Source organism: Cryptomeria japonica, chromosome 10 (genome assembly GCF_030272615.1).
Source record: "Cryptomeria japonica chromosome 10, Sugi_1.0, whole genome shotgun sequence".
NCBI lineage: Eukaryota > Viridiplantae > Streptophyta > Pinopsida > Cupressales > Cupressaceae > Cryptomeria > Cryptomeria japonica.
The window spans coordinates 816,795,070-816,812,026 of NC_081414.1; positions in this window are offsets into that span (position 1 = coordinate 816,795,070).

Here is a 16,957-nt window from a genome sequence, read left to right on the forward strand (position 1 = left end):
AACTTTGTTCCCAAAATTCAAAATTCAAATTTAAAATATAAACTTTCCATCTAGTGCATGAGTTCTATCACTGTTAGTCCTACCTACATTATCCCCATTAGATGAAGCATTAGAATTAAGGCTTCCGAAGGTTTAATTACCGAGGAGATGGAGCCTTTGGGTGACTTTTTCAATGAGGATAATGTTAATTCATCCCATCCTAATAACATCCCTATTTACCGAATTGATGATTCCAATGATGAAGAAGAAGCTTTGACTATAGTATCTATAGATCAACTTTCAAAATTGGATAATCAATTTGACAACTTTCAACAATGGATGTCCCAAGAATACCCTAATAGTGAAGCTGTTCCATTAATTGAAGGCCTAAAGCACATGATTCAAAGTGATAAGAATGGAATTGATATTGTGTGGCATTGCTCATATTGTTGATTCTAATGTCATGCCTATAAAGAGTTGTACCGAGAACTTAGGTTATTCACAACCTTCTACACAAATCAATCATTCTATTCCTTTGACCACTATGATGGATACTATTCCTACTTTGACTTAAAAAATTATGGCTACATCAACTCAACATGTCATACCTACAACCATTAGTCATGGGGGAAATCTCTCTTCCACAATAAGCCCTTCATCCTTACCCATTCCTTCAATAAGTATTCCCCTTGTCTCTCACCCAATTCACGTGAGGCAAGGGGGAAATTCATCCAATCATTCTATTCCTCCTTTTAGTGTCCCATTTCCTACTCAATCATCTCCTATGCCTACTTACCATAGTGTTCCTCCAACTTATTATCAATCAATTCCTTCTTTCAACAACATCACACCACCTTCTCAATCAAACATGTCTAACATGAATTCTTCAACTGAAGTGACCATTAATAATCTTGCTCAAACTGTGTCATCATTGCAACAACAAATTGCTTCTATGAGTCAATCCAAGTTTAGTGTGCCCACGTTCGATGTTGCGAGCCCACTTCCTCTTGATATTGTTAGAGTCATCCCTCCTAAACATGTTGAAGTCCCTCAATTGGAACTCTATAATGGAAAAGATGATCCTTTAACACATGTCAAGACATTCCAAATTTTGTGTACTGACTTTTCTTATGATCAAAGATTGCTTGCAAAATTGTTTACTAGAACATTAAGAGATAAGGCTTTACATTGGTATTTCTCTTTGCCTTCCTATTCTATTACTTCTTTTCAACAATTATAAAATGCTTTTATTCAACAATTTCAAAATAACATAGGTCCTAAAATCACTTTGACTGATATAATGCATTGTAAACAAGGTGTTAAAGAAAAAAGTGACTGATTTCATTGGTAGATATAAGCATTTGTGATCTCAAATTTATTTTCAAGTGCCTAATAATGATATTCAAAGAATTTTCATTTCTAATTTGCAAAAAGATATGAGAGACAAACTTCTCCTTTTTGAATTTACTTACTTTCCACAGTTGTGTGCAACACTTCACAATTATCAACTGACTGTGAGTCAACTAGAGCAATCCACTCCTATGGCTCTGAGTGATAAGGGTGATAGTACTCAACAACTGTTTGTGAAGTTCAAACCAAGAAAAGGATTCATCAAATTAAATGACAATACCAACCTATACCTCCTCCTCATGATGGACTTGGTCTCATTCCTACACCTAACATTCATCCTTTATATGGTGCAGTTCCACCTCCTTGCTCTTATAGACAGAAAAAACTTGCCTCTCCTCTTGTCCAACCTAAAAGACCTCAACCTAAACCTCCAACTACCAAAGATGAGAATATTTCTCCTTGAACGAATATTCCTCCTTTCATAAATATTCCTCCTACTTCTCAATCTTCCGCAAAGACTTGACGAAATCATTGCGCGAGAGATTGCTGATGAAAGCGTTGTGCTCGAGCTCATGAAGTTGTTCCTCCAAATATTAAATCTCCCAAAACACCAACAATTGATATGATTCCATTTTCTCCTAAGAAAGATGTTGAACCTACATTTCCAAATCATAAGTTGAAAAAAACATGTGATGGTTTTACTACCATTCGTGTTCGCACTCCTCTTTCTATAAATCTCGATGAAGAAATAGGTGAAAATGTTATTCATGATGGAAATACAACTCCTAATGCTTCTAATAGTGACTATGAATATGTTGATGTGGACAAACATTTATTTGTAGAGTTTTCAAAAGCTTTAATCCTAGCTCCTAGAAACAAACAAAGCAGCTTAGCACATGAGCATAGTTCTTGTTTAGATCTTGTGATAGCTCTATCTGTTGTGCTCGATGTTGCTCCTATGGTATGTTTCTTGCCTTCCCGAAATAGTGATAAGCAAGATCGGGGAGGTGGATGATGTTTGATACTAGCTACATTAGCACCGTAGATCCTCTACCTCTCTCTTTTCTTGCTCTTTTGTGATTATTTTTCTATGTGTCTCCCTTTTCTTCTACGATCCCTAGTGATGTCTACTTTAGGATGATGCAATGCATTGAGATCTCTTTTGGTCTTTGTCATGTTGACTCAAAAGATATCTTATATTCCCTTTCTTCCAAGGTGGTTTCCTTCCTTTGGGGAATGATGATTATTCTATGTACATATATACATATTATATACATGAGTTATCATACAACATACTATCCCTGAGGAAAGAAAAACTACCTTATCTTTTGTGTTTTGTGTTCATTATCCTTGGGTTTATTCTTTGATTTGGTGGATAAATCCTTGCAATAGTGTGCTCTCTGTAGTACCCCTCCCTCTTTTGGCTTGTCAGACTTTGTGATTTGTGCTCTGTGTGGTTTGAACCTGATTTTGGTATTGGTCATTTTTGGTTTCGGAGTGTGAGGCTTGTTTATGTTTCTTGGATTTCTATATGACTATGATGTTAGATGTTATGTGTTGGGTCAAAATAGTGATTTTATGTGATGTATCTTCATTTGGTATGTGTGTTTGATGATTATAGATGTATGTATGCCTTGATCTTGTGTTTCTTATTATCTCTGATGTGTTTATGTGGTTGTGATCATTATTTGAATGGCATTGTCTTCGATGGAAACATATGATGTAATTTATGATGTGATTATTATATGTATTCATACATGATATTTCATTAGTTTATTTATGAGTTTCTTTATATTTATTGATGTACATTGCTTCCATGTTTGATATAGTTGGGTGAGGGGGAAAAGTGCCGCACTGATCTCTACAGGCAAGCTACATCGCTTCCATTCCCTACTCATGGTATGATATTAAGTGGTTCATATATATATGTATGTATGTATGCTCGATAGTTTGTTTATGCAGTTGTATGTATCGAGCATCGACTCCACCTAAGTTTTTAGCTTTGAGCGTGCTCTCCAACCCAATGGTAAAGTGGACAAGGAGATATCAGTTAGACCCCGTTAGGAACCATTGAGGACCGTTTTGACACACCCACCAATAGTCAGGTAGCCAATATGAACACTCACCACCTCTCTTGAAAAGCAATGAATTTTGGAAAAATCACTACCCCACGGTTTCTATAGTTGGGTCACGATGGTGATGGGAAGCCCAATGGTTGATGTGGTTGTACCTGTAAAGGGGCCTACTAGTTGAAACTAAATCTCGCTAGTCATGAATGGTTGAACTTCCTTTTTTTTGTATTTTATGATTTAAGGTTCTCTGGAAAATAAACTGCGAAGAGTAAAGGGGACAAGAAAATAATAATAAAACCAATACAATAAAAACTTAATGTACTACTCAGTTAATTCCCTGCAATCCAAAAAATTATCAAATATTATCCAAGTTAGTATTCAACAACGAACCTCTAGAAAACCCACAGAATCATCAATTTCATAGACTTATGGAAATAAAATCATTAACAATATGGCCTATCATAGTAATTCTCATACACCACTGACATGCACAATATGATTCATAAAGTGATAAACAAAAAGATCAAACCATGTTGATAACTCCAAATAATAGACATTACCAGATTACACAAAACAATTTGGTAGAATATAGATGTAGATTAGGCAATCTACAAGCTGCTTCGTATATTAATCTCAATGAATGTATAACAAAATAACTCAAATTCTTAACAATTTGCAAAATATTCTAAAAGCTCTAAGTGGGCCACAAATCATCAATTTGGGGACCCTTACAAATGAATCTAACTTCTCAATTTATAGAAGTTTTCTGCCCTATTATCTAGGAAATAAATCTAGCCTAAATTAAGAACTAAAACTAAGAGTCACAATTAACTTGCAATTTTTTGCATTGATACTCCAATTAACTACTACGAAATGGGGGCTGCATGAGCACTATGAAGACCATGCTGGATGAGCCATGTTTTTGTAGTCATGCAGAATTTTGCTCAAAATTAGAACCTAAGTTGGAGCTGCAGCTTGAAAATACAAAATTGGGGTCATGCAAAAACCTTGTTATTTTTAGTAAATGTATGTTCATCCTTCACTTTTTAATAAAAGCTCTATAATTATCCACTATGCATGCGACTGCTTGGACAAGAGGATCAACTACATGTTTGATGTTGGATATCATTAGCATATGATGAACCAGTATGTTGATATGATGATAATGTATGTTGTCATTGATGTCAATAAGTTCAAATGAACTGGTATGAAGAGGTATGAGGAGATGAAGTGAACCGGTGTTAGGGTTTCACTTAGTGTGACTACCGGTTGGTAGTCTCAACTCTATGGTTATCGGTTTGGTGATCCATCTTGTGAAATGCAACCGATTATACTCTGTGATGAGTTAGCTAAGAGATGTGAATAAGAACGAGGTGCCACGTCAGCTTTGTGCACGTGAAGGATTTCCTTTAGGATCTTGCATGAGAATATCAACCGCGTTTGAAGTCTACCTCAGGAATGATCATTCTTCTTAGTGGTATGAGAAGAGAGCATGATGGGTTACTGAATCCCATGTATGGTGAAGAATGAACGATGCAGATTGTCTTGTGATCTATTTTGAAATTGTAATACTCTATGCAATGTGTTTGGATAGTCAGGATTGGACCGCCTATGTTGTAAACCTAAGATGCTTAGGGTTTAGTGTTTATGCTACCAACCTAAATATTGTCTATAAAGTCAATGATGTTTGTCATTGTAAATTTGTTGGAAAATGTTGTGTGTGTGTATCCAAGTGATGAGATACTTGCCAGACCAATGAGTGGAAAACTACAGAGTGTGATTGCAGAGTAGAAGAAATGAAAAGGATCTGCCTTGGCATGTAGTGATGTTATCAGATCACAAGTTTTACCTGTTGTCTTCTAACCATTTAAATAGTTGGAAAATCCCTTTACCGGATAACTTCAACAGGCTTATTGTAAAACCTGTAACCAGGTAACTGAAGATCATTGAGTTCTTCAAATCCTCTAGTGAGGTAACCTCTAATAGGGTTTCAACCTTTAATAGGGTATATAGCCATCCCTTAACTAAGTGATCTCTAACAGGATTAGTTCCTAGCAGAACCTTATTGTAAAGTCTTTAACTAGACTACGCTCCTAACAGGGTGAGCTTCAAAAGAGTTCAAAAACAAGCTTGTGGGTATTCATGCCCACCGTGGTTTTTCCCATTTGGGTTTCCATGTGAAAAATCTGTGTTATGTGTTGTGCATTTTTTATGTGATGTTTATGAATTATTTGGTTGAAATATTATGCATGAAGAGTTAATAGGTTATGGTATTACTAGTATACCACATGCATATGTTTATGGGTGAAGTTGATATCAGGTATTGATTGTATTTGAAGTGTTCAGACTTATCAATTTATGGTGTTTGGTGTCTTATTGTATTTAATTGGTATTGCCATGGTTAAATTCAGTAATGGTGACAACTAGTTGGTATTTCTTTAGCTAGATAAGTTGTTGGGAGAATTTTTGCTTGTACTGATTGACCCCCCCTCTTAGTACTGGTTGGGGTATCTGTTGTTCATCATTATTCATCATTTAATTCTAAATTTATACTTCTTCAAAACTTCATCTGCATGCTTCTTTCCTTTCTCTAGCTCCCCTATTGTCTCTGCCACATCTTGACACTAAGTGATCAAGTATGTGTACATGTCCATGAGGGCGACATCAAATTGGACCGAAGGCCCTAAGTGTTGAGCCTTGTATGCATCCCACTGATTCAAAACTTGTTGTTGCTCCATTATTCTAGTACTAGTTAATCCTAAACTGAAGGCTCCAAGCATACGTTTTACATAATTCTCATATGACAAAATTATTAGGACCCAGAGGCAACTAAGAGGGGGGGGGGGGGGTGAATCAGTTGTCTATTAATTTCAACCCAAATATAACTTAATCAAACTTGATACTTAATACCAGTAAACCAAAGTTAATATCGGTTAATAGATTAACAATTAATATCAATACCAGTGAAACTTAATGCATGAAACATAAATAGAAACAACATCCACAACATATAACACAAAGATTTGTACGTGGAAACCTCGTAAGGGGAAAAACCAAGGTGGGAAAGCTTACCCACAATCAGATGATACTACTGTAGATAGTATGTGTGTACAAATGGGGTCTGCACATGCAGAGAGGCCAACCACCTAGAGCTCACTGCTCAATCACAAAATAGGAGTCACACTGACTACAATTGGATGATTAAATCCAATGATAATGTATTGCTCAAAGTAGCATCTCCAATGATCGATTAAGTATCGGTTGAGCTTTGATAATCACCTTCCCTATGGTCTGCTCATATGATCTTCTATATTTGCACATACCATGTTAGAATACCATAACCATATACCTTCTACCTATTACCTCACTTACATCATCTCACAAATGAGATCTTACATATATACCTAAACCTAAGACCAAAAGTGTAGGTCGGCTAATTAAGAATATTACAATAAAATCAATTACAACAAGTCAAGATGTCGGATCAATACAATTACAATAATATCCAATTCATTAAATCATCTCCATAACATGTCATGCTGATCTGGATTAGATAATGCATGCCGGTCCATAACCTAGACCAATTTGTCAATAACAACAAATATGTCATCCCGATTAGACCAATAACCAAAATACCAAAACCAAGTGTCCAAACCATGTCTTCAACATAACCAAGTAATCTCTAGATGATAACAAGTCATCCTTAGTGTCGGTGAACAATATAACCTATCGGTGAACCAAATACCGGTGACTGTGCATAAGTCATTGAACTTGCTAGTGAACATAATGTGCCAGTTCAATATAATCAAAGATCTTCAGAAGGATAAGTGTTGAAAAGTGTTGACATCGATGACAAAACCAATGCAAAACATCCTTAATACCAACAATCTCCCCCTTTAGCATTGATGGCAACACAAAGATGGAAAAACATCTAAATGCCAAAAACCAAAAACCAACAATCTCCAGAATAGATCAATACCATAAATAAAAATACTAATGCAGAGAGTATATATCTCTCCCCTAATGAATAATCTCTCCCCAAATGATAATGTTTGTTTTTCCATAGATATCTCTCCCCCTTTGACATAAAATGCCAAAGCAATACAAATACCAGATACAACCAGTTCATAGAACCAATTATAAATACCAATTGTTATAACCAACTTCTCCAACTACTCCCCCTGAGAAGTATCTCTCCTCCATCAAAGCCGAGAAAAAAGTTTCTCTGTAAATTTTGTTGGTTTGATGCCAATCATCAGCTGTCTAAGTCTCTACTAGTGAGGGTATAACCCCAAGCTATTCTCTGAGATATTCAAAAGTTTCCTTAGGCAAAGGCTTAGTAAAGATATCTGCAATCTGCTCTTTAGTATTCACATAAACTAATCTCACTTCTTTTGCTTCAACATTCTCTTTTAGAAAATTATATTTGATAGAAACATGTTGAGTTTTAGAGTGAAATACCGGATTCTTGGATATATCAATTGCTGCTGAATTATCACAATAAATGATTATAGGTTATTTGCATTTTACCTTTATGTCCTTCAACATTTTCTTAATCCATAATACCTAAGTACAATTAGTTGTTGCTGCAACATATTTTGATTCTGCTGTTGATAATGATGTACAACTTTGTTTCTTTCTCAACCATGAAATTAATCTACTACCAAGAAAGAATGCCCCACTGATGGTGCTCTTTCTGTCATCTACATCTCCTTACCAATTAGCATTGGTGTATGCACATAAATAAAAGAATTCATCTTTAGGATACCATAAACCAAGATTTGTTGTACCTTGTAGATACCAGAAAATCATTTTCACTGCTGATTCATGATTTTCTCTAGGATTACTCTAAAATCTTGAAACAATACACACTGCATTCATTATATCAGGTCTTGTTTGTGTCAAATACAATAAACCTCCAATCATAGATTTGTATCTTGTTGGATTAACAGGAGCTGAATCATCCTTCAATGCCAATTTATCAGTTGTAGTCATAGGAGTACCTACCGGTTTAGAGTTTTCCATACCAAATTTCTTTAGCAGTTCCCAGTTTAGAGTTTTCCATACCAAATTTCTTTAGTAGTTCCTTCAAGTAGACATATGAAAATACCTTTATCAGTCTGTGAAATCTGCAATCCTAAAAAGAATTTTATCTCCCCAATCATAGACATTTCAAATTCTTCCTGCATCTTATTAGCAAAGTCTTTACACAATCCATCTTCTCCTCCAAAAATGATGGCATCAACAAAAACTTGAATAATAGGGATGCCTTCATTAGTCACTTGGAAATATAAGTTGTTGTCAGCATTACGTTTAGTGTAACCAAGCTTCAAAAGATATTTGTCCAATCTAGCATACCAAGCTCTAGGAGCTCTCTTAAAACCATATAAAGCTTTCCTTAATCTGTAAACCATATCTTTATCATTTGTCAACGAAAATCCATTAGGTTGTTCAATGTAAACTTCCTCTTCAAGATCACCATTCAGAAATGCATATTTTACATCCATTTGATATACTTTATAGTTTTTGTGTGCTGCAAATGCAAGAAATAATCTGACTGCCTCAATTTTAGCTACCAGTGCAAAGGTTTCATTGTAATCAATTCCCTCTTTCTATGAATATCCTTTACACACTAATCTTGCTTTATTTCTGATTACCTTACCATCTTCATTAAGTTTATTTCTGAATACCCATTTAGTTCCAATTACATTTTTTTTTTTAGGCCGGGGAACCAATATCCATGTATTGTTCTTTTCAGTTTGTTCTAGTTCATCTTCCATAGCTTTAAACCAATGTTTATCTTCACATGCCTCAATAACAGATGCTGGTTCAATTTGATAAATTAAACATACCTCTTCATTTGCCAATCTTCCTCTTGTCATAACTCCTTGATACTTATTCTCAATTATCTGACTTTTAGGGTGATTCAGTCTTACATACCTGGGTGTGTTCACTTGTTGTTGTTCTTTAGTCACTGTGGAATTCTCTGATGATGCCGGTGTGACTGGATCAACATTTTGTACCAGTGCACTTTGTATAGGTTCATTTGTGATCATCTCAACTGCCAGTTCAGAATCCATAGACCTTGAATTTCCTCTAAAGTGTTTATCTATCTTCACATTTGCACTCTCAATGTTTTTTTGCAATCTTTTATTAAAACATATATATGCTTTTCTCTTAGATGAATAACCAATAAATATACCTTCATCACTTCTAGGATCAAATTTGCCAATATACTCATCTCTCCTAATGTAACATTTGCTTCCAAATATTCTAAAGTATTTAAGAGTGGGAATATTACCAGACCACAATTCATAAGGTGTCTTACTGGTTTCACCTTTGACGTGAACTTTGTTGAAAGTGTAAATCACTGTATTCACTGCTTCTCTCCAATACACATGAGGTAGATTTGGTTCTGATAGCATGCTTCTAGCTGCATCCAGAATAGTTATGTTCTTCCTTTCCATAACTCCAAATTGCTGAGGTGTCTGGGGTGTTGATAGTTGCCTTCTAATTCCATTCACTTCAGAAAATGTATTGAACTCCTTAGATGTAAATTCACCTCCTTGATCTCATCTTAAACATTTTATTTTCTGACCAGTTTCATTCTCTACCATTGCTTTGAATAATTTGAATTTCCCAAAAGCTTCTGATTTCTCCCTAAGAAAAGTAACCCAACACATTCTAGAATAATCATCAATGATTAGCATCAAGTATCTATCTCCCTGTAGACTTCTTGTTCTTGTCGGACAACACAAGTCAGTATGAATTAAATCAAGAACATTATTGGATTTCTCATAAATACTCTTAAAAGTTGTTCTAACTTGGTTTCCCATTTGACATTCCTTACATACTGGATTAAGAGGTTTTACAATCTTAGGTAAATCCCTTACTGCCTTAGATGAACTAATCTTTACAATGCAATCAAAATTCACATGACAGAGTCTTTTATGCCATAACCAACTTTCATCAATATGTGGAATCAAGCATGTCTTTTCATTGCTATTTAGATGAAAGATATTACCTCTAATCTAATTACCGATTGCAATCTCCAAACTAGTTCTATTCATGATTTTTCATTTACCATTCTTGAATTGTAACTGAAATCCCTTTTCAACTAATTGACCAACACTCAAAATATTATGCTTCAAACCTTCAACATAATAAACATTGTCAATATTGTGCTTACCATAAAAAGATATAGTGCCTTTTCCTCTGATCAAATAAGCTTTGTCATCCCCAAATCTTTCTAGACCTCCATTGTATTCCTGAAAAGATAAGAATTTACTTTTATCACCAATCATATGATGTGAACATCTAGAAATTATAATCCATTGATTCTTTTCTTCAATTTTAGCTGCTAGGGCCTACTCTACCGGTGGAACAGTAGGTGCTAGTTGATCTTCTGTTATTGCAACAAAAGCCCATCCATTGTCTGTCGGTTCTTCATCAGAAACATTAGTAACTCCTTCATCAACATAGTAACATGATTTGTCTCTTTTCTTCTTAAATATGTATCTCTGATATTCAGGGTTAGGCTTATATGTTCTTTTAGCTTCTTCTCTTAATCTTGCATGTCTATCAGGACATCTAGATGCCATATGACCAACTTTATTGCAGTTAAAACATTTAAATGGTGCTTTACCTTCATACTTACTTCCAATAGGACCTTTAGGCATTTTCCTTGCAAATAGTGCTTCAAGTTCTTCCAGTTCTTCATTTTCCTGATATCTTCAAGTTATCTTGCATAAAGTGCTTTCCAATTAGATTTATCAGATGATGATGATGATGCAGCATATGATGATGATTTGAAGGCTAAATCTATCTTAATTGTAGCAATAGGACCAAATTCTTCAAGCTCAAATGCTGAAAGTTTTCCAACCAAGGTATCTCTAGATACTGAAGTATTAGGCATTGTTATGAACTCATTAATAGCAGTTACTTTCATTTTGTATGTCGATGTCAATGCTCTCCAAACTTTAGAAACATTTTCATCTTCACTTAAGGAACCTCCACAACATTGTATTCCCAAAACAATTTCATTAACCCTTTCCACAAGAAGCAAAAATTCTTTCATCTTCTTCCATTTTCAAATTTTCATACTTGACCCGGAAGCTTTCCAGATTTGCAATTTTGACAGTGGTATCTCCTTCACAAAATGTCTCCAATTTATCCAAAATAGCTTTATCAGTAGATCAGTCTGATAATTCCATGATTTTCTAATTTGACGAGGTGCTCAAGAGTGCTTCTCTTGCTTTGCAATCATTCTCTTGATCCTTACCCAAAGTTGGTGGATTAGGTTAATTCGGTGTAGGACCAACATAGCCATTCTTTGTAACATCCCATATGTCTTTTCCAATCCAATTTAGATGTGTCTCCATTCTGATCCTCCATATACCATAGTTAGTTCCATGAAGTTTCAAAGTGTCCTTCCTGAAAAATTTAGTTGCCATAGAATCTCCTCAAGTTGTTAAACTTCTGCAAAAAGAGGACTAGGCTCTGATACCAATTGTTAGGACCCAGAGGCAATTGAGAGGGGGGGTGGGGGTGAATCAGTTGTCTATTAATTTCAACCCAAATATAACTTAATCAAACTTGATACTTAATACTGGTAAACCCAATTTAATGATGGTTAACAGATTAACAGTTAATATCAATACCGGTGAAACTTAATGCATGAAATAGAAAGAGAAACAACATCCACAACATATAACACATAGATTTGTATGTGGAAACCCTATAAGGGGAAAAACCATGGTGGGAAACCTCACCCACAATTAGATGATACTACTATAGATGGTATGTGTGTACAAATGGGGTCTGCATAGGTAGAGAAGCCAATCGCCTAGAGCTCACTGCTCAATCACAAAATAGGAGTCACACTGACTACAATTGGATGATTAAATCCAATGATAATGTACTGCTCAAAGTAGCATATCCAATGCTGGATTTAGTACTGGTTAGGCTCTAATAGTGACCTTCTCTATGGTCTGCTCATATGATCTTCTATATTCGCACATACCATGTTACAATACCATAACCATATACCTTATACCTATTACCTCTCTTGCATCATCTCACAAATGAGATCTTACATATATACCAAAAGCTAAGACCAAATGTGTAGGTCGACTAATTAACAATATTATAATAAGATCAATTAAAAGAAGTCAAGATGTCATCTCAATACAATTAGAATAATATCCAATTGATTAAATCATCTCCATAACGTGTCGTGCTGATCTGGAATAGATAATGCATGTCGGTCCATAACCTAGACCAATTTGTCGGTAACAACAAATATGTCATCCCGATTAGATCAATAACCAAAATACCAAAACCAAGTGTCCAAAACATTTCTTCGACATAACCAAGTGATCTCCAGATGATAACAAGTCATCCTCAGTGCCGATGAACAATTTAACCTGTTGGTGAACCAAATACTAGTGACTGTGCATGAGTCACTAAACTTGTTGGTGAACATAATGTGCCAGTTCAATATAATCAAAGATCTTCAAAAGGTTAAGTGTTGATATGTGTTGACATCAATGACAAAACCAATGCAACACATCCATAATACCAACAAAAAATTCTCTGAGAAGAGGGACCCAAATCTTTGCCATATCCTTCATATATTGCTGAAAAATTTCAATCTTCAGCTCCAAAATTCACACATAGGACTGCAAGTTTTCACAACTATCCCCTCCTAAAAGGTCTTCCTCCATTATTGTCTCTTCCCCTAATCACGATAATTTATTCAAAATTCAGAATTTCTTATTAAAAGTGCATAGCTTTCGTTCCCACTTCATAGAACAAGAAGCTAAAGCTCCACCTACCTGTACTGCCCTCTGATATATCCTCATAGTATGTTGTAGAAATAATCTAATCTTAGCTGCATTTACTTGGGTCCATGATTTGGTTGCAACGACCACCCGTCTCACCCCCACTAGTGCCTCCACTTCTCCTTCTGGTAGTGATGAGGTTGAAGCTAGGTCATTGGCACCACAAGAGTCTAGAGGTTTTCTCATTTCAATCAGGAGCTGCTTGTATTGCCCTAGTTATGCTTTGAGATCCATGTTTGAAGTATGCTCTTTTCCAATATGCCCCCTGACAACACTTGTGGCTAGCTCCAAAGTATCTAGCTCTCCCCACTTGGTTTTTTTACCCAAATTTACCTGGGATATTTGATACTTGGGGGAAGCTTGTCCCTCATCTTGGAGTGGAACTACCACATCTGCAATCACTTCACCAGAGCCCATTTTTGATAAATGATGAACGGTTTTTTGCTTCTTACCCTTTGGTGGCTCCTTGGTGATTACTTGTTGCAAAGTGACCTTGGGAAGCCCTGCTTTTCTCTTTTTCTTCTCAAAAGTGAACTCAAGCCATTGTGGTATATCTTCATCCTTGTCACCTGGATGTGACACTATATCTCTAGTTATAACATGGACCTCCGCTTGCTCCTCTGCTTCATCTCTTACGTCTGTCTATGTTTGCTCGGGATCTTAAGGTGAGGTAACTTGGTGGGCTAGATTGATTTGGAGAGGTTGTTGCTTATGTAACTCTCCCAATTTTCCACTGACCTCTTCATTGAATGTCATCTCTTCCTCACCTGCATCTATTTCACCTTGCTCGACTGCTATATCCTTGAGGAGGTCCTCTTGATCTTGAGGGGTTAGAACTAGTCTTTCATTCAATAGGTCCTCTGCCTCATCCCCTTCTTTCTTGCCTTCTAGCGGTTGATGTTGCTCAAGATCCTCTTCTTCCTAATCTGAATTAGATTTAATGTTCCTAACTTTTATTTCTTCGGTGGTAGACCTGAAGCCTTGCACTCTAGGTTGCCCTGCGGGTATATTAAATGGTGGTGGTGCAGGGGCGTTGGTAACTAGATCCTGTGTGGCATTTATTGAAGTTGGTTGAGTAGGTATATCTTTAGTAATTTCTATTTCTTCTTCCTTCTCTTGGGTACCCTCTCTTGCAGTTTGCCCTATAGATGTCCTTGGTGGGAGGACTTTAGCCAGTGGTACTACTCCTAATCCATCGGTCACTCCAAGGTCTGTTGCCTTCTTCAACAAATCAGACTCCATCTTCTCTTGGAGTTACTTCAACAAGTTCTAAGTGCTTTCTTGAGGTTTCTCCCCCCCATCAGGGTCGGTGGACATATTTTGTCTTGAGCTTGACCTTGTCTTCCGAGCATACTCCTTGTAACCCCTTGATTGGGGTACCCCTGAAGTGGATTCCTTTTGTTTCTCCTTTGAGGCACTTGGCCTTACCCTCTAGCTTAGCCATTGCTTGGTCCTATTGATGACCACTTGAGAAACCTTTTCAATATTCACATCTTCATTTGCGGACCGCCTTATTGGGGAGAGGGGCTTCTTATCAAATTCTAATCCTTTATAAGCCGCATCGAGTAGGTCTCCATCGCCCCTGAGGTCTTTAGGGAGATTGGTCTCAATTTTGAAATCTCTTATCTGTGGCACATATAACCTGTTATAGTTCTTCTCTCTGCCCTCAAAACTATCCTAGAGGTTGGCCCATAAATCCTCTAGTCTCAGCCCATGTCCCTCATATGCCTTAGGCATAGCTTGTTTGATATTCCCGTAGGGATCATAAAACTCCCTAGCATAATCATACTCTTTCATGTTCAAATCTTGAAGCTCTTGCTCTGCTAGATTTGCAACCTGTATCTTAAAACATGAGAAGTATCCAAAAGATACTAAAAAATCAATGCCTGTTTTATATTTTGAAGATAAGAGAGATTGGAGGCCCAATAGTTGCCTTACATATTCCAATAAGATTACTATATCATTGCAGTATCTGGGAAGCAACATTGGGTTCCCTGTGAATTCGCTGACCCTAATGTAAGTAGAGCAGGGGTTCTGGATAAACCAACATGCCCATTCTTGGATAATAGCCATGGCCATCGGGCTAATCCAGTATCCTATGTCTCCTGTCAATTTAATTATTACTAAAAAAATGAAAGAATCATTAATTCTTTTGAAATAAGCCTTTGCATTGGCTAGGGGGAGTTGGGAATAATATTCCCATACCTTCTTCTATCCTTCCTCATCCCCTAGTTGACCCTCTACTTGTAGTCCCAGAAACTTTCTAGCTCTGGCAGCCACCCAGATGACATAAGATGTGAAAAAGAAATTTTGAGTCTCATGGACTTCCTTCATTTGTTTACAAATGTTGTTAGAGAGGATCTGCGACCAATCAAAATATCATTTTCCAATTAGGATGGTGGTCATAAACTGGAACATCCATGGATGGAAATTCTTACAATCAGGCTTGCCAAAGGGCATGCTCAACATAATAATCAAGTCTCTTTGAGGCTCCTTGAATTCCACTCTCAGGATCTTTGTTGCCTTGAGACATGTTTTCCTTTCTTCTTCTAGCCAGTTTTCATTCATGTGCCTTTTATTTTGTGCAACTTTGTCATTCCATGCCTTCAAGGCCTCCTCTTCAGTTGAGAGGAATATCTCTTCTCTGGTTGGGATACCAAACATGGATCCCAACATGTCTAGAGACAAGTCTATAATTTTCCTTCCCTGTGCATCAGTGCATTTTCTAGTGTCCGGGTTGTAGAACTGAGCAATTGTCATTATAAATTTTGGTGCTTGCACTAATTGTGAAAAAATAGTTGTCTCCACTAAGCCTGATCTTTTGATTCTCTTGTGTAGGGCCTCTAGTTTGGGCTTATTTAACTGGGTTCTGATATCTTCAATTTCAATATGGCCAATCTCTGTGTCGATAACCCATTTGACTTGATCATCCAACTTTGAAGAGTAGACTTGTCCTTGATAGTGATGTTTCATGATAGCAGGAAGTATGTCAATATCTTTGCTTCTTTTGCTAGAAGATGAGTCCATCTAAGTACCTGAACCTATGAGAAGAAAACAAGGATCAATTATTTACAAAAAAACATAAAAAGTTCCTTCACTCCGGGACTTCGGGCTTCTAGAGTAGGGAGTTTTTTTTCCTTTTTAAAATGAGGTCCGAAACTCTTGGGTTCTAGGGTAGGTACTCATGTATGTTGTCTAGAACTCTGGGGTTCTAGGGTTCTGGGTTGGGTGGATAGCACTTAATTCGGGAACTCTGGGGTTTTGGGGTAAGGAAGTTCAAGCTCATCTTGGGATCCCATGGTCCTGAACTAAATAACCAATAGGAGCTTAGAAAAAATATTCGTAAAAGATAGACCTCAGAACTTCGGGGTTCCAGGGTCAGTGATAGGGCCTCCTGGTAAAGAAATAATCCAAAACTCTGAGACTCCATGATTTTGGGGTTAATGATAGACAAGTTTCAACAAGATCCCGAAACTCTAGAGTTCCGGGGTAGGGAAGAGCAAACCACCTCGGAACTCCAGGGTAGGTAAATTAGGGCATGCGGGAAACGCAAAAGACACAAAAAATAAAAATAAAAGAAAACAAACAAACAAAAACAACAAAAATGACAAAGAAAGAAAATCTAACCTACAAATGACCAAAAGGGCAAGAAAAATCACCTACTTGGTGGACCAAAATGCCCTAGAATGCAAAAGAAAGCTCGACAGTTTGGAG